General features: G+C 46.8%; 1 long non-coding RNA gene across 1 annotated transcript in view; it reads left to right on the forward strand.

Annotated features, from left to right (window-relative positions):
- LOC132455133 (uncharacterized) overlaps positions 1 to 11,350 on the forward strand; it is a 110,117-nt gene extending 98,767 nt beyond the window's left edge. The window contains exon 3 of the long non-coding RNA XR_009525090.1: positions 11,113 to 11,350. This is a non-coding gene — a long non-coding RNA (uncharacterized LOC132455133). The remainder of the gene's footprint in view (positions 1 to 11,112) is intronic.
- The last annotated feature ends 7,095 nt before the right edge of the window (positions 11,351 to 18,445 follow it).

Consider the following 18,445-nt stretch of genomic DNA (forward strand, 5'->3'; position numbering starts at 1 on the left):
AAAACAGAGGTGGGGATGGGCTGAGGGAGGATGGGGCAGGGATAAAAGAGGAGCTAATGTCTTTCACCCTTTAGGTAAAGTAGGTAACACAGTCATCAACAGGGAGGGACGAAGGAAGGGGAGGGGAGGGAGGGGTGAGGAGGGAAAATAACATAGAAAATAGTTTCCAGGGGTTGGAGGTGGAGGAGATGATGTTTGTCTGGTAGAAGGCAGATTTGGCTATTGACACAGTGGAGGTGAAATCTGAGAGAAGGTGAAGATAGTGAGATAGATTATTAGGACAGTCTGATCTCTTCCATTTCCTCTCAGCTGTTTCCTCGCAGCTCTGCTCTATAAGTCTGCAGAGATTCGGACAGCCAAGGAGGAGGGGGCGAGGATCCCACTGGTCTGGACTGGAAGGGACAGAGGGAGTCCAAGGAAGAGGAGAGGGAGGATAGCATAGTGTCGGAGGCTTCCTCTCTGCATAGTTGAGAGAATCGTTCGACAGAAGGTAGTGAAGACACAACAGTTGAGGCAAACGTAGAAGTAGAGAGAGATTTCAGGTTATGGCGGGTGGTGACAATGTGAGGAGTACGAAGAACGGAGGGGGGGAAGATTCAGAATCAGAATAACTTTTTTTACACTAACCGTAACCCTAACCTCTTATTGTTCAAGTACACAAGAGTACAATTCATATGCTTGGTACCTCAACACACACATAGCAGTAACAATACAACAAAAAGTAAATAGATACATTTAGTTAAAACTATATAAAATAAGTAAAAATAAGTAAGAACAATAATTAAAAAATAAGTAACAGAAATGTAAAGTGTTCGAGTGGTAGTGGTACGAGCCAAGTTTGATAGTAGTGCAAAAAACAGTGCAGTGCAACATTTTTGCAATTGCAGTACATAAATGCAGTAAATATGTAAATATGTATTTCAATAGTCTCTTTTGGTATCGTGCGTGGGGTTGGTTTGTGGGTAGTGGATTCCCCCAGGAGCCTGACTGTTTGGGGGAAAAACTGTTCCTCATCCTCTGGGTTTTGGCCGCGAGGCTTCGGTACCGTTTCCCAGACGGCGGCAGCTCAATCTGTTTGTGGTTGGGGTGGCTAGGGTCCTTGATGATTCTGAGCGGGGCTTGTACGTGTCCTGGATGGAGGGAAGCTCACATCCGCTGATCCTCTCAGCTGTCCGCACTACCCTTTGCAGCGCTTTGCGGCATTGAGCAGTGCAGTTCTAGTACCAGGCTGTGAAGCATCCTGTTAAGATGCTCTCCGTTGTGCCTCTGAAGAAGGCCCCCAGGATCTTGGGCCCCAAGCCAAACTTTTTAAGCCACCTAAGGTGATATAGGTGTTGCTGTGCTTTTTTCACCACCTGGTTGCTGTGCTCCTCCTAGGTGAGGTCTTTGGTGATGTTGACCCCCAGGTACTTAATGCTGTCTATCCTCTCAGCAGAAGACTCATTGATGGTGATGGGGTCTTGAGTCTGTCTATTCCTCCTGATGTCCACCATCAGCTCTTTGATTTTGTCAGCGTTGAGAGTGAGGTTGTTGTCCTGACTGTTCTGGGCCAGGCGGTCGACATCGCTCCTGTAGGCTGTCTCCATCAGTGATCAGGCCGATCACTGTTGTGTCATTGGCAAATTTGATCACTGTGTTGGAGCCGTGTGTAGCCACGGAGTGGTGGGTGTACAGGGAGTAGAGGAGGGGGCTTAGGACACCGCCCTGGGGGGCACCAGTGCTGATGGTCAGGGGGGCGATCTTGGATCCCATCTTTACCACCTGTTTCCAATCCGACAGCAAGTCAAGGATCCTGTTGCATAACCTAGGATCAATGCCTAGGTCCCTGAGCTAGCTGTCGAGTCTGGAGGGGACTATGGTATTAAATGCAGAACTATAATTCAAGAACAGCATCCTCACATAGGAGTTCCTCTTGTCAAGGTGGGTGAGGGCTGAGTGGAGTGCTGTGGCAATGACGCTGTCTGTCGATCTGTTGAGTCGATAGGCAAATTGGTTAGGGTCCAGGGTGGCTGGCAGCATTCTGCAGCTGCACCTTGATGAGCTTCTCGCGGTATTTGCTCATTATGGGGGTGAAAGCAACATGGCGCCAATTGTTTGGGCATGTTACCTTGCTCTTCTTTGGTACTGGGATGATGACTGTTGACTTGAAGCAGGTGGGCACTATGCTCATGGAGAGGGAGAGGTTTAAAATGTTTTTGAATATATCAGCCAGCTGGTTCGCACATGTTTTGAGAACCGCTTTGCGGATGTTGATGCATTTGAATACCACAAGCACATCCTCCTCTGCGATGACCAGAGCACTGGCTGTGTCCTCTCTGGAGGAGGTTCTCTCTAGGAGGTTGGTGTAGCTCAGCTCAAAATGGGCGTAGAAGCTGTTCAGCTCGTCTGGTAGCGAGTCAGTGGAGTCAGCTGTACATCTAGGTTCTCTTTGTAGTCAGAGATTGTGTGTAGTCCCTTCCACATTCTTTTTTCTTGCCATATTCCCTCTTGGCTGCCTTGATCATTCTTCTGATGTTAAAGCAGGCATTTTTCAATCAGTTGTTTCTCCGGTTTTTAATGCCTTTTTCCTTGTAGTTTGTGCTGTTTTGATGTTGAAATGAATCCATGGTTTCCGGTTTGGATAAACATTACTGTTTTCTTCGGCACCACATCCTCTATCACCTTCCTTATGAGACCTAGCGTTCCTTCCGCGATCTTGTTGACGTCACCTCTGTTCCCTGCAAACTCAGTCATTGAATAAAAGCAGTCCTGGTGGACAGCGTCTGATTCAACAGACCAGCATAGGCTTATGGGCATGATTGGTGGTGACGTATTCAGCTTTTGCTTGTAGGCGGGCACCAGGAGGATGGAAGAGTAGTCTGATTTGCCAAACGATGGGTGGGGGAGGGGTTTGTTTGCGTTGCAGAGCTGCGTGTATGCGTGATCCAAGCATCTTCCGCCTCTCGTGTTTACCGTAATGAGTTGATAGAATTTTGGAAAACTTTCCTCAGTGACGGTTGAAGTCTCCAACCACTATGAGAGCGGTCTCTGGGTGTCTGTTCTCTGTGTTGTTGATAGTTCTGTAATGTTCTCTTAATTCAGTTATCTTAGTGCAATGTTCGGGTCGGCTTATGGTGGAATATAAACTGCTATGCATATGACGGCAAAAAAGTCTCTCGGAAGCCAGTTTGGGTGGCAGAGCAAGACTAGGTATTCGAGGTCCGGGGAGCAGAAGGACTGGAGTGCATGAACACTTTCATTTACACCAGGCATTGTTAACCATGAAGCATACACCTCGACTCTTACTTTTCCCTGAGAGTTCTCTTGACCTCTCCGCGCGATGTACAGAGAAGCCCTTGGGAGGTATCGCGTAGTCTGGGATATGTTCATCCAGCCACGTCTCTGTTAGACAAATTATATGGCAGTCCCTTGTTTCCCGCTGGAAGGTAATCCCTGCTCTCAGTACGTCCAGTTTGCTGCGCAGGGATTGCACGGTGGCTAGCAGAATGATGGGGAGAGGTGTCTTCCCTTCTCGCCGTCTGGTTCTGACGAGCAAGCCAGCTCAGAGCAATTGTTTGGGCTCCATTGTCCCTTGCCAGCTGGGATTCCCAGTAGAAAAACTGGTTTAACGTGGAGGACTCAAGGAGAAGGAAAAAGCAGCAAAGTGATGGTCAGAAACAGAGAGAGCCGAGGTACCGCAGGACCTTGTGAATATGAGGTCAAGTTGGTTCCCGGCCCTTTGTGTGGGAGGAGAAGGGGAGATTGTTAAGTGAAAGGTGCCAAAAAAGTTGGTTAATTCAGGTGAGTGCAACTTCTCTTGCAGGATGTTGAAGTCGCCCAGTATAACGAGTGGTGTGCCATTTTCTGGAAAAAGCTGAGAAGGACATCCATCTCGTCGTAGAAGTCGCAAAGGGGACCTGGAGGATGGTAGATCACCACAATGTTGAGCTTGATAGGAAGGTTGACAGTGAAACCCGAGAGCAATCCATTGTAATCAATCTATTTCAATATGGCTCAGATTGTCCCATTGTGTCCCATTGTGGTGGGGGGGGCTCTTGTGGACTTGATCTATGAGCAAGTTTCATTACTGTAATGATTAAGGCCTAATGCTTTTGTCTAGACTACTCTGCTTAGGCTTGTTAGGGTGAGGAAGCGAGAGTACGAGAGAGCGAGCGAGAGAGAGAGAGAGAGAGAAGGAAGGAAGGAGGGAGGAGGGGAATCGTTGGGTGTCTATGGTGGGGTTTTGTGATGGGGGGAGGAGCTGTCACTCAATCAGTCAATATAACTAACAGACGTATATTCAAGGCACTTAAATCGTTCTTGAGAAACAGGCTTCAGGAAATATAGCAAGATAAGGGACTGCTGCACTGCTGGCCACAAATCAGTATCTTGTTCCTGTTCCACTCGTGTGGTAGCCAGTAGAAAGTCAACAGTTTCACGAGTTTGAACTACATTCCCCCGAAACTATGAATATCTGTTGTTTTGTAAAGCTAAACAGGATGATCTTATTGCTGTTTCACTGTAACTTCATTTAATTCTGATTATAGACCATCAATGCACGTGATTCTTTACACCGGCATGACCCACAATGACGCTCTTCCACTGAAAAGGTTTTTTCTTTCTGTGTGCATGATTTGTGAGATCAAAGATTTTTACCCTATCATAATACAATATGCAAAGATATGCAAACATGCATGCATGCACCGCGCAAACAGAACCTGGACAACACGGTTGTTTTTGGTTTCACGTTTTTAACCCCTTCAGATCATGTGGTTTCTGCTCTTCTTGTGGGTTTCAACCTTTCTGGCATTTCCTTGAAGGCAGAATGTCTGCTGTACATTATAATAAACATGATGACACAGCCTCATCCATCATTCCAGCCTGGAAAATGATAGCGCAGAGAGAGAGAGCGAGCGAGAGAGGGGGCTGGGGCAGAAAGACAACTGGGAGGGAAAATCTTTGAGTGACTGCAAAAAATAAATAGGTGATGCAGGTTCTAAATCATCACTGTTGCTGCTGTGTTGTGGATGTATCATGTTCGCAACATTTATAGACATGTGCCAATCAAACTCAAAAAGTTTAGACGTCAACACGATTAAGACACTGTATGCAAGCATATGTTGATGTAAGTTAATTTCTTCTATTACCCCTTAGGCCACACGATATTAAAGCTAACATTATTATCTCATTGGAACACACATTTATAGTGCTGACACTAGTTCTGACTAGTTTCTGCTTCTACTGATAGAGGGGTCAAGACAACACCATATCAGGGAAGTTGACTCTGCCGAGCTATCCTAACAAAGCTGAAAACTTACCTCTGCATTTTGTTTGGAGCCTAGGGTGTCGGGAATAATGCAGAATGCATGGATTATGTGTGTCAATGTCTGATCATGTAAAGGTTTATGTTCCTGATTGTATCGATGCGTGGTTATTCGTGTCCGTTTGTGTCAGCTACAAATTAGCTGCTGTTTCATAGCCATGTCTTCAAAACATTTTAGTTGGGAGCGTCACTCTAACCCTAACCCTCAGATCACATGGTCCAAACATGCACTAGGGGCCTAAAGCACTTAACTAGGATGGGATAATGCTCCACTGTGTGTGGACGTATGACGTTTGGCCTGCAGGTGGGGTTAGGGAGTCATGTTTGGGGCACTACGGATCTGCCATGTTGATTGGGTCTGATTGTGGGCACCTGCTCGCAATCAGACCTGCTAGGGAGTGTGTATTTATGTGACTGCCTTGCCTTGCAGAAGGGATGAAAGCAGCGAGAGCTACAGCACAAAGGACTGGAAGCAGCAAACAGCAAACATTCTTTGAGCCCCTGCCAGTATTCGTTGCACGCTGTTATTGTTTATTATTATTAAACCGGGTATTGCCCAAGCACTACACTGACTCTGTCTCCTCTGTGCCAAGGAACTCTTACAGTGGAGCCCAATGTGGGGCACACAGCGGCCAAATCGAGATCAGTCGCCATTGGCACACCTGGCCCAGATGTCGGAGTTGCAGGGCCAACTGCATCAAGTCCAGAATGGGGTGCTGTTGGAGATAGCCCAGTCTCTGGCGGCAGATCGGGCTATCCTCTGTGAACTCGTCACCTCCGTCGGAGGCGGAGACGGGTACAGAGCAGCTGTAGCCGTACCCCATATCCACATCCAAAAGATGGGGGAGCGCAACAACGCTGAGGCGTTCCTGGAAACCTTCCAGGGCGTGGCTGAGGTCTCCAGGTGGCCGTGTCAGGAGTGGGCTCACCATCTCCTGCCTCTCCGACAGGCGAGGCCCAGCCTGCGGCCCAAAGTCTCACGGCCGTGAGCCAACGGGACTACGACGCCGTCGCCAGGGACATCCGGGACTGGCTTGGCCTGAACCCGGAAGAGCATCGGTGCCGCTTCCGAGCGTTGGTGCTCACAGAGGGGGACCGACCCTTCGCCTCCGCCCAGCAGCTGCGTGACAGAGCCAGGAGGTAGCTGGTCCCGGACCAGAACACGGCGGAGGGGCTCATGGAGCAGGTCATCCAAGAGAGGTTCATCGAGGGGCCAGAACCGGCCAGAACCGCCGCCTGGGTGCAGTACCAGCCCCCCGCCCCGCAAAGCCTCACGGCCACCATCGACCTTGCCGAGAGCCACCTGTCCCCCCCTCTGTCGGACCAGCAACTGCCAACACAGAGGGCAAGATTGGGCGCCACTATTCCAGAGCAGGCATGTGCATGACTTCCCCCCACCCAGCAGATGGGCGCTCAGACGGCAGGGGAGGGGTGTTGGCGACGCAGGCAGCCTGGCTACTTCCGTCGGGAGTGCCCTATGATGGAGGTGGGCCAGGTCATCCGCCTGGCCGTATCCCAGTGAGGATACAGCAGGGTACGCACCAGGCTCTTCTGGATTCGGGCTGCATGCAGACCATGATCCATCAGCGCCTGGTGCGATCCGAGGCATAGGTAGAGGCATCTCGGGTTATGGTGAGGTGTATGCATGGGGATGTTTACGAGTATCCCTTGGTCTCCATCGAAATTTGCTATTGGGGCAAAACGCACAGAATCAAGGCGGCCGAGCCCAACGCATCCCCTGATTCTGGAGTTAGATTGGAATGGTTTTCCACAGGCTGTTAGGGGGACTACGGGGGTGCGTACATGACAGATAGGGACATGTAAGTCTTGGGCTTGCTTACCCACACTTTAAGAAGGTTAGGGATAGTCTTTATCGTGTGTGTCGTGACAGTGAGGAGGACGTCGCCCAATTGACCTGTTGTTAAGCTCCGCCCTTAGTACGCAGATGAGCCAATGACATTACAGCCTTAACTATACTCGGACTGCCGTCCCCATTCAGATTCAGATTCAGATTCAGAAAACTTTATTGTCTGTCGTAACAGAAAATCATCTTTGACGTGGCTCGACATACAAACAGGACAATGTACTGATTCATCATTGTTCATTGTTTATTTAAGCTGTTTATGGCAATGGGTAGAAATTAGTTTTTGTGTATGTTTTTCATAGATAGGGGTACTCTAATTCGGCGGCCTGATGGCCTTAATAAGGTTGGCTTTTCTTTTAACTGCCTGGCTGTGGAGTACTGATAATTGTTTTTGAGTTTTGCCAGTTATTTTGCTTCCTTGATTGATGATCCGGCTGAACCAGGATGTGATGTTGAACGTGAGTACAGATTCTATGAGTGATTTATAGACAGCTGTTAAAATGTCCTGTCTGACATCAAAGCTCCTGAGTTTCCTCAGCAGGAACAGGCGTTGCTGTGCCTTTTTGTACACAGAGTCTGTGTGCTGGGAGAAGGACAGGTGGGTGTCGACATCTGTGCCCAGGTATCTAAAGGCCTCTACCTGCTCAATTGTCTGCCCATTCAGCCTCAGCGGTTCAAAGAGAGGTTGGGGGTAAGATGTTCGCCTCCCTCCACAACACAGCTCCTTGGTCTTGGAGATGTTGAGCTCCAAAGAGCTCTCTTTTATCTACAGCATCAGGGTGTTGACCTGCTGATAGTAGGCAGCCAGAGAGGAGTGATCCTTGATGTCGCCCATGGCTCTCTTGCGGCCCGTCCCCCTGGTAGAAGCCCCCTTCGACCGCATTGGTATAGATATTATCGGGCCATTAGAACGTCCGCACAGGGGTCCCGGAAGCAATTCCATTGCCCAACATCTCCGCGAGAGTGTTGCGCAGGCAACAATCCCAAAAGAGATTCTCCATGACCAGGGCACCAATTTCATGTCACGCACGCTTAGGGAACTTAGCGGGTTGTTGAAAATCAAGGCCATCCGCACAAGCGTCTATCGCCCACCCAGCCACAGACAGCTTGTGTGAGCATTTCAACCAGATCTTGAAGTCATTGATCCGTAAGTTCGTACACAAGGATGCTCGAAATTGAAGAGAACTGGGAGGAGGGTTCCAGCGACAGCAAAAATTAAATAAGGTACGTCAAGGCCTTGCATGCAATGATTCACTCACTAGGATTATTGTCATGTGAGCATTTGCACTGAGCCCAGGAGAGTCAGAGACACCTGTACGACAAAGGCACTAGATTACGCGATCTCTCCCCTTACGAGGTAGTAAGGTCGGACAGGGGCAAGAGCAAACAGATATACTACATCAACCTCCTTAAGAGGTTGAACGATATGGTCCCTGTCGCGCTGGTGACGACGCTACCCGAGAGAGATGGGTTCGGGCCGGAGGTCCCTTTGCTGTCTTCTACCACCAGCGGATTGCCGGGGTCGATAGTTAGATAACTCCTCTTGCAAGAAACTACGCAGACGACATGTTCCAGTTAACTCTTTCTTTATGATCGCTTGAAAGTAAGTTAAAACAACAATGTTTTCCGAGGCTAACTTGTAGCTAGAGAAGTAGCATAAAGACAGATGCAGAGCACCTTGTGTTCCAATTGTGTATGTAAAGGTACGGCCACACTGAACGCATTATGAGCATTAGAGGTGTAGAAAATCAGGATTTTTGCATAGGAAACCATTGGTTTAGGCGCGTTGATCTGTTACACGTGCTAAAGCAGCGCATTTTACGTGCCCAATGCACCAACGGCACGTAAAAGGTCAAAAGATTGAACTTTTTATGCTCCTACGCGTGACGCATAGCCGCGATAGCCAATCAGCGTTGAGCTTGACCCGATGTCACTGGCAGAGAGGCGGAGCCAAGGACGCACAGAAGCAGAGACAACATGGACGACTAAGTCATCGTTTCAGTGTGTGCTCATACGATGAGGAGGTGGTGAAACTCACCCAGCTTGTAGCGCCTACAGAGGATGTCATGCACTAGAGTTTAGATTCTCCGCCCAAGCTATCCGAGCCGACCCACGGGCCGGGTCAGGCCGCGAAGCAAGACACCTCTGTTGCGCGTCGGTGGGGCTCGGGCTCAGGCTCATAATTAGTCAATGTGTCGGGCCGGGCGGGGCTCAGACAGAACATGCACGGCCTCGGGCCGGGTCGGGCTTGATTTTCTGGGCCCGATCAAAGCTCTATCATGCACCCAAACACAGCGTTTGGGTTTCCTACTCTCCTCGAACACCCACAACAAATACAGCGCTGATTTGTTGTGGGTGATCTCGGTGATCTCAGCCATGTTTGTGGAGCAAAAGAAAAGCAGGGGAAAATAAGTTTTGGGCGGGCTCATCTAGCTGCGTTATGCGCGTTGAACCATTTTTGTGACACACAATAATCAAGCATCAGGTTAGGCACGTTGTGCAAGTAACACGTTCAGTGTGGCCATACCTTAACGGAGTGTGCAGCTGGTAACCATGACAACATTAAAACAAGACATTTTGCGGGGCAATAATAACTTTGGCCAGTAGGTGGCATCAGTGGTTCAGTAACAAACGTACAGGGGAAACACACGTGAAATAGAACAGTCCCTGTTCCATGTCCCACCTCTCCGATGCTAGAGTTGGGCGTCATCGAGGAGTCCCACAGTCCATGCGTTTACATGGGACATCTTGATCGGATTAAGCCTTATACCGATTTAGCTACTCGAACGGACCGTGCCAATTATCCGAACGTACATGGCCTTTAAAGGCCGATCCATACCTCCGGATCCGGACGAAATTCGTCTGTCGCCCCAAACGTTGCCCCCGGAGCTACCCTTCATACCTCCGTCTGGTTTCAGCGTTGTTATGGATGTTACGCAATAAATCCTCTAGAAGGCAGTGACTGTCGTTTCACAAATTAACGGCATCTACAATCGCAAACATGACATCTGTAGCGATGATTTTGCTTTGCGTCATCCGAAATCGGCAAAAAAAAGTGCAAAAAGTGTGCGGTGGCATGTGGAACCCATCACCAACCCGCAGATTATCTCCTCAAAATGTTGTTAAATGACCAGTTACAACTCATTGCCAAAGCAGGGGAACAATAACAATAAACAATAAAATAAAAATGTCAGGTATATAGTATAATATAAGTACAAAACGTCAAATACTATATATATATATATATATATATATATATATATATATCAGATATTATACGACTCTATCTATTTTCGCGAATGGTCTGACTTTTGACTCTAGACTGCCGCCTCGATTTCCGGTGGCATTGCTCCGGTTCTCCCGGAGCACTCCGGATTCGTAAGCTCAGAGGCGACGGACCCATTTACGGACGAAACACCTCCGGGACCGGACGAAACTGTCCGTATCCGTATTTACCGTAGGGTGTGAATGGGCCTTACGCCTCGTTTCCACATACGTACATTCTCGTATGCGATCCAACTGTCTCCGACCGAAAGTCCATTCATTCCTCCGTGATTCTCCGGAATGTACGTTTTTCCTCCGAGACTCCACCCCTCCGTACAATTTCTGTCCGGTATGTCCGTAATATACGTTAACATTTTTTTACTTTCGCCGTCGTTTTACGGAGATACCGTATGGAAGTTTTTATGTCTTTCACGAAACATGTAAGTACCTGGCAGGCCAAACTCCTCGCCGATCTCTTTCCAAGCCTGGTTGGTTTTGTTTTTATCTCTGTATATGTCGATCCTCATGTTCCAAAGTACCGGTCTCCTAAAAACGGCCATTATCATACGCTCCCCCATCTTTTGTCCGTGAATAAATTCATGTCCGTACGTAAAACACTAGCGACTCCTTCCGTAGATTTACGGAAGCACGGATACGAAAAACATACGTATGTGGAAACGAGGCGTTAAAGGCCCACTATGCAACTTCGGGCATTTCTTCGCTGTTTTCTTGGTTTTGGCACGCACATTTCTCTACACAACGCCCCCTACAGCTTCGTAGTAGATATTTCACAACACTGTCGTAACAACTCGTTGACGACCCTTCCCCATGCACTTCTACGCGAGCCATGTGCATTTGTTTTCAAAGAAGCCGGCGAATGCGTGGAGCCATGTCCGAAGTAGATGTTCATAAAGTGTAGGCAAGGTTATGTGTATTTGTATTGCAATGAACATAAATCCATCCTTTTTTATAGTTGACGGGGAGAATTTATATCCTAGATTATAATTGTTTTATCTTAGGTTGAACAGAACAATCAGTGTAAGAGGTTTGGCCAACATAATAATCTAAATAAACAAGGACCTGGATTCGGGGATTCAGTCTGTATCTGGGGGACGAGACAGACGAACAGAAAAACACCCATGGAAACAAAGGTGTTTATATGGTTGCAACCAAGCAAGCTAGAAACATACAGGGCTCACAACAAAACGGTCGAGAAAACAATTTTTACAGGGCTCACAACAAAATGGTTGAGCAAACACATTTGTACAGAGACTATCAACATCAAGAATACCGCGAAGACAAAGGCCACCCAAGGGTACTTTCAATTTCAAAAGCAACACGGCCGAGTCGGCGTCTGATTTGCAGTCTTCTTTTTCTTTCAGTTCACGGCACGCTATTCCTGAAAAGCTTGCCCAACGTTTACTCGTGTCTGGCCTCTCTGCCGATCAGTCTCCCTATTCTCTTCTTCTGTTCCTCCGACATTGGGTTTCTCTGTCTCTTTTTAGTCGGCTGATCTATGATGAATATAACAATCCCTTAGTGACTTGTGTTTATATCGAGCCGGTTCCGTGTTTGGGGGTCTGTGCCGTAAAGCAATTCGTTACTTCGCGAGACCCGAGACTCCCGCGAGAGTGGGTGGCGGGTCGCCGGCAGAAACATATTCCTTTTCTCCACCAAGATGCGCAAGGGTGAGTCGAAACAACGAACAATCGAACAAAAATGTATAATAGAACCATCGCAATGACTCTTACACCGGGATCCCACCGGACGCGTACGCGCCGCGGAACGGCTGCGTCCTCTGCCCTGCGTCCATTCCTACCGGGCGCGGAGCGGCAGCGTAGCGCTGCCTTGCGAGCCAGCCGTATTCACGCGAGATCACGAGATCACGCGATAATCCTAAACCTAATGTACTCACCTTCCACTCCCAAAACTATTGCAATTAAATGCCACGCTTTGTCCTTTCTCACATTTTCCTTATAAAAAGGATGATTTGGTACATAAATGACTTCATGTTGCTGAACTTCGACAATGAGTCTCTCGTCGTCCATGTTGCCGACCCTCTGAGACCCACCGGTCATGACGTAATAATGTTGATGTGAAGTTACATGAGCTGAGTATTGTGTTTTATTTTGAAAATTGACCGGATGCTCTATGGCTTTTACTTTTCACTTCCTGCCCGGCTCGACCTGCTCTGTCGAAATTGACGCGGTTTAGCAGCGGCTCGCGGCAAAAATAGAATTGGACGGAAAGATAGCGCCGCGGCGCAGCACGCCGCTCCTGGGACGCTGCTGAAACGTTCCGCGGCGCGCCCGGTGGAAATGGTCTCATTGATTATAGTGGAAGCGATCAGCAGCGGTGACCGCGGCGCAGCCGTCCCGCGGCGCGTACGCCTCCGCTGGAATCGAGCCTTTAGCCTGTTATATTAAGGTAAATCAAGCCAAAAAAGTTGCATAGTTCCCCTTTCACTCGTGTCTGATCTCTTTTCTGGTCCATTCTTCTTTTGTTCCACCGACAGTCGCCTCTTGGGTCCATATCAGTCGATTGATCCATGATGAATGCAACAATTGCCTCGCAACTGGCTGTTTATATCTAGCCGGTGCCATGTTTGGGTGTGTGTCTGTGCCGTAAAGCATTTTTGAAACTACAATCTGACTACATTTTCGAGGCGCGATTGGATACTTCCGCTGCGTCACATCCGGATTGTGTCGGTCCGAACAGAGCAAGTTGCATATATGCTTTTTCCTTGGAGAGGTGACATGGGGCAATGACACACCCACCAAACAACCCAGAAATGGTTGCAGAACCATCAGAATAACTCTCAACCAGCATAATTAATGTAATTTTGGCTAAAAAAGTTGCATAGTGGGCCTTTAAAACTGAGGTTTTGGAGTTTAACACGCAGCTGCGCACGAGGATGAACGTGATTGCTGTGTAACGACTCGTACAGGATCAGCTGATTCCTAGCTGACTCGGTTTAAACTGCTTGGAAACCGGAAGTACTCTGATTTCTAGTATATCCCAGCAGATGCAGTCTTAACTTAATGGTGGATGCATTTTGTGCTATAATTACCAACAAAAACTTAATGGGAATGTAAAGTGAACTTTAATATAATAAAACTATAATAAATAAAACGCTAATAATGCAAAAATATTCCTTTCCTCCGCCAAGATGCGCAAGGGGGAGTCGAAACAACGAACAATCGAACAAAAATGTATAATAGAACCATTGCAATGACTCTTAGCCTGTTATATTAAGGTAAATCAAGCCAAAAAAGTTGCATAGTTCCCCTTTCACTCGTGTCTGATCTCTTTTCTGGTCCATTCTTATTTTGTTCCACCGACGGTCGCCTCTTGGGTCCCTTATCAGTCGATTTATCCATGATGAATGCAACAATTGCCTCGCAACTGGCTGTTTATATCTAGCCGGTGCCATGTTTGGGTGTGTGTCTGTGCCGTAAAGCATTTTCGAAACTACAATCTGACTACATTTTCGAGGATATCCGCTGCGTCACATCCGGATTGTGTCGGTCCGAACAGAGCAAGTTGCATATGCGCTTTTTCACTGGAGAGGCGACATGGGTAAATGAAACACCCACCAATCGACCCAGAAATGGATGCAGAACCATCAGCATAACTCTCAACCTGCATACTTAATGTAATTTTGGCTAAAAAAGTTGCATAGTGGGCCTTTAAGAGATCGGATAATGGCCGGAGCATGGCTGAATCCGCTACCCTAGGTGGCGCTGTAGCCCTTTCAACAAGTGGTTATAGAGCCACTTCCGGTTAACCTGAGCGGCAGCGGGAGGAGTCGTCCAGCCGGAGGAGTCCGCATACGTCCGAGTTTACGCACCTCAAAGTTCCCTGTGCCTTGTATTCTGCCGTTGGAATAATCGGAAATAAATTTGGTATCATTTTAAAACACCTAAGTCAAAGTTTCATATTGTTCAACAAATAAACCCTGTAGTCTGAATCATTTTCATCTGCCTTCATCTTCACCTGTTGGCCTATGCTATTATGGTCTGTGACCCTCCAATCAGTGCCTTGCGGCTGCGGCGGCAATTTTACTTGACGAACTATAAAATGACTACGAGCATTCAGATTGGCCAATGCGTAGTCATGCTATCCGTGTACTGCCCATGTCAAAATGAGCGAAAGTCAGAGTTTTACTATCCATATCAAACTTTGGTTTAGGTGTATCAACTTCAAGGCCACGTACAGGGGTCTTATGACCAAAATGGAGCAAGAGGAATTCCTATGTGATTTAGCCCTCATGTATGACACATTAGAGGAGATTTCCCACCTAGCATGTTTTCGACCGCTGAGAGGTAGCGGCTGTAGCGTAGTGGATTAGTATAAGACCCGAACGCCAGCGACCGGGGTTCAAATCATGGACATATTAAAGGATGGACCACAGACCGAAAATGGCCGCCCATTCATTCCTATGGAAACTGCTCAGTGGCGCAGGGCATCATACAGGAGCGATTTGCTTCCGCGTTATGTGGCCAAGACACGTGACCTAGTCCGCGACGTACCGGATGCAGAGATCTTCTTCTTCTTCTTCTTCTAGTTTAGTGGAGGATCATAGTTTTTCCCCATATACCGCCACCTACTGGACTACTACACAGGAGTTTGTGACAAGGACGTTGGCAAATGATACTTTAAATCATAAAAATAAATTCAAAGAAAAAACCTAACTAACGAAACAAAATAAACAAAATAAAACAAACTAACAAAAGAAATGAATAAAAAAATAAATAAAAATAAAATATATATATACTTAAGGTTAAATTCTTCTAATTAGGTTAGTATCTTTTAGCTAAATTATCAGCAATTTCATTTTGTGTCCCCTAATATGACAAATGATTAGAATTACATGTTTACTGAATTCATACAAATACTGCATATGACATAAGCTAATGACTGTATGAATAGGATATATTAAGCTATATTGTTCTATAAATTAACAGTCCCCTCACTCTGTATTTGCATGTATAGTAATCTGTGTTTTGTAATCGTTAGGGCCAGAAGTGTGGATTATCGGGGACAGCTACGTCCGCCGTGGAGAGGAGAGAGCCAAGGAAACCTGTGGCCCCCACCTTGGCCTAGAGGCCAGGGTCAGTTGGTTTGGCTGGGGCGGGCTGAGATGGAAGACCCTCATCCCTTTCTTCCTGCAGTCCCTGAGAGGAAGAACAGCCCCGGATGTCCTGCTCATCCACTGTGGCGGCAACGGCCTCGGACACCTGGAGGGAGTTGAGGTTGTTGCCGCAATGAAGCAGGACCTGCAGTACCTCCAACGGCAGTTCCCAGCAATGCAGATCGTCTACTCTAACATCAACGAGAGACGCCGGTGGAGGGCTGACCATCCGGGGAAGCTAAATCACGCTAGGAAATGGGTGAACAGTGTGATGAACGCATTTGTTAGTGTAGAGCTAGGAGGCAACAGCGTAGAGCATCCTGGTTTAACTGCTGTGGTTTATACTTAAAAGACAAGGTTCATTTCACCAATAGGGGAAATTAATTTTTTTTAAAAAAGCATTTCACAGTCTCTTGAAGCGATAATACAGAGTGGGTGAAACTGACACTTTTAGGACCAATGCCTTCAGCCTTCTCCACTCTGAATTGTAATTTCAACAGTTTTCAATACTGTAAAATATAATCCAGGTCCTTAATCTTTATTCGATGATGCTCTTCTCTGCGTATTTGATAAATCAGTAATTATAACCTTTTTGGAAATCATTTGCGTTTATCACACTGTTCATTCATTTCACTGTTCTTCCTCTCATTCCTTTCCTTACTTCTTCTTTAGGCTACCTGTCTTTGTTTCCCCTTCCACTCTTCTGTCCCAGCCAAACAGCCAAAAAAAGTGTTTTGTTAAAATTTGGGGTGGGGGGTCTTGTAATAAAAGCTTTTTTTATTGTAACACTTTTCTTACACATGCAGCCATTTGGACACAATTCTATGATAGCTGATAACCAAGGTACACACTGTAATACTATAATCAAGAGGACATACAGGCAGTTCAAATAAAAAGAGATAGAACTTTATTGATCTGGAAACTTCATAAATATGTAAGATTGCTCCATATAATACCATAGTAACATAGTAAACGTATGTAGGCCTAAAAAATTCAGTTCAATGTTATTGCTTAAGAAACAGATTCCTTCCAACTAACTATTTACGAAAAATGCAATCAATAATTTATATAAAAGTAAATGTTTACATATCGACCAGCAACGAAGTTGGAGTAGCCTACCCAAATAATGAATTGTAATACACCAACATTGTCAACTGTCATACATAGCTAACCATAACCCTGTCATACATAGCTAAACAAGCAAATGAAAATGAAATAGGCCTACCTACAAAACGCAACTGAAATGTTAATATTAGACAATTAACAATATTATGAAAATTACGTAGGTCTCCCATAATCATTCAGGTAATCAATACGTCCGTGCCTGTTCCAGCTATTTCAATGATATGTGTGCTATATATCCGTGTTCAACGCCATTCATGTTAAGTAAAAGGACAAATCTCAGACGGAGCCGTGCACTTCAAAATAGGTCCATAGCAAGGAGCCGTTTGTTTCAGTACGGCTCCTTTCAGCTGCCCACCCAACATAAACTGCTAATAAAACGCTTGAGGAGGCGTTTTGAAAAGAAAAAACTTATTTTTTTTTAGAACAGGGTAGAATTATAATTATGAGCCTTTGATTGATATCCAGACATTTTTTGCGGAGACACAATCCTGTTCCCCACTTGTATTGGAGTGGACGGCGATATCTACTTCTGGGCCACATGAAATGACGGACCCCCGTCCACTGCCAGCTTAAACAGCTGCAATACCAGGCTTGGCCTCTGAGCACTGGTGGATTGCGGAAGTAAGCCCCTATCCTGGGGGCCTGGTTCAAATTCGCCGGTCTATCATCATGCATTTTACCCCCATAGATGTGTGCCAGCACGGCCTTGAAAATATGGGTTCAAGTTCGAAATAAGCACAAAAATATAATTCCATAAGCTTTGGTGAATAAGTATTCCATATGCATGAGAATTAGGACTTTTTAAGCTTCACATAAATTTGCGTCACTTGGGAGTCGAACCCCCAGCGCAGAAATTCCAGACTGACGCGCTACCTCCACTCTAGCACGGAGGCACAATGCGCAACAGTAATACTTGTCTAGATAAGGTCCAAAAGGACAATCAAATAACGAACACCCTCTGATGAGAATCTGTATCTCTCATGAAGAACCCCAATTTCGTTGTTTGCACAATGACAATAAAGTCTGAAATCTGAATATCGTCAGACAATGCCAAGGGATCGGTTCTGTCCCGTAAAACCCTCTGTCTCCGGAGAGACGCCTGTCCGAGAAGTGCGCCGGGGTCCACGGGAACACCCACAAATGGTGACGCCATTGTCAGAGGAGGGGCTAGGAAGCTGCGCACGCCGATTTAAGTAGCCGATCTCCGGCTAGACTAAGCCGAAAAACTGCTCCCGACCAGGTTTGGTTGCGAGCATAAGTCACCATGGTGATACAGCGACGCTAAAAGAGATCGACTTTCGTGGTACAACTAACCCAGGCTTGGAGCTCAACATACCTCGCTAACCCTCTAAGCGAGCTTCGTGGTACAGGGCCCAGGTGATAGAAGGCAGGAAGCCCTTCAAGCTGCAGAAAAACACGAGTTTAACGGAATTCAACTAAGAAGCACCCCAAGGGCAAGGCAGATAAACTCAGAGTTCCTTCACTCACTCATGGAGAACCTGAAGGAGAGATTGTTCACGACAGGTTCAGCTAGGCAATAGAGTGTGTCAGCTGAAAACAAAGCCCAGTACAGTGAATTACTGGACCACTTTAAAGTTATTTTCCCAGCAAACTGGCCTGTTCCCTTAGACTAGAGGAACTAGTATTTCAAGGATAACTCAAGCATCATTCCAGAAAACCTTGCACCACTCCTGAATATCCACCATCTCATTCCAGTTAGCACTGCTGAGTGTGAGAGGGGGTTCAGCTTAATTAA

Source organism: Gadus macrocephalus, chromosome 4, assembly GCF_031168955.1.
Source record: "Gadus macrocephalus chromosome 4, ASM3116895v1".
Taxonomy (NCBI): domain Eukaryota; kingdom Metazoa; phylum Chordata; class Actinopteri; order Gadiformes; family Gadidae; genus Gadus; species Gadus macrocephalus.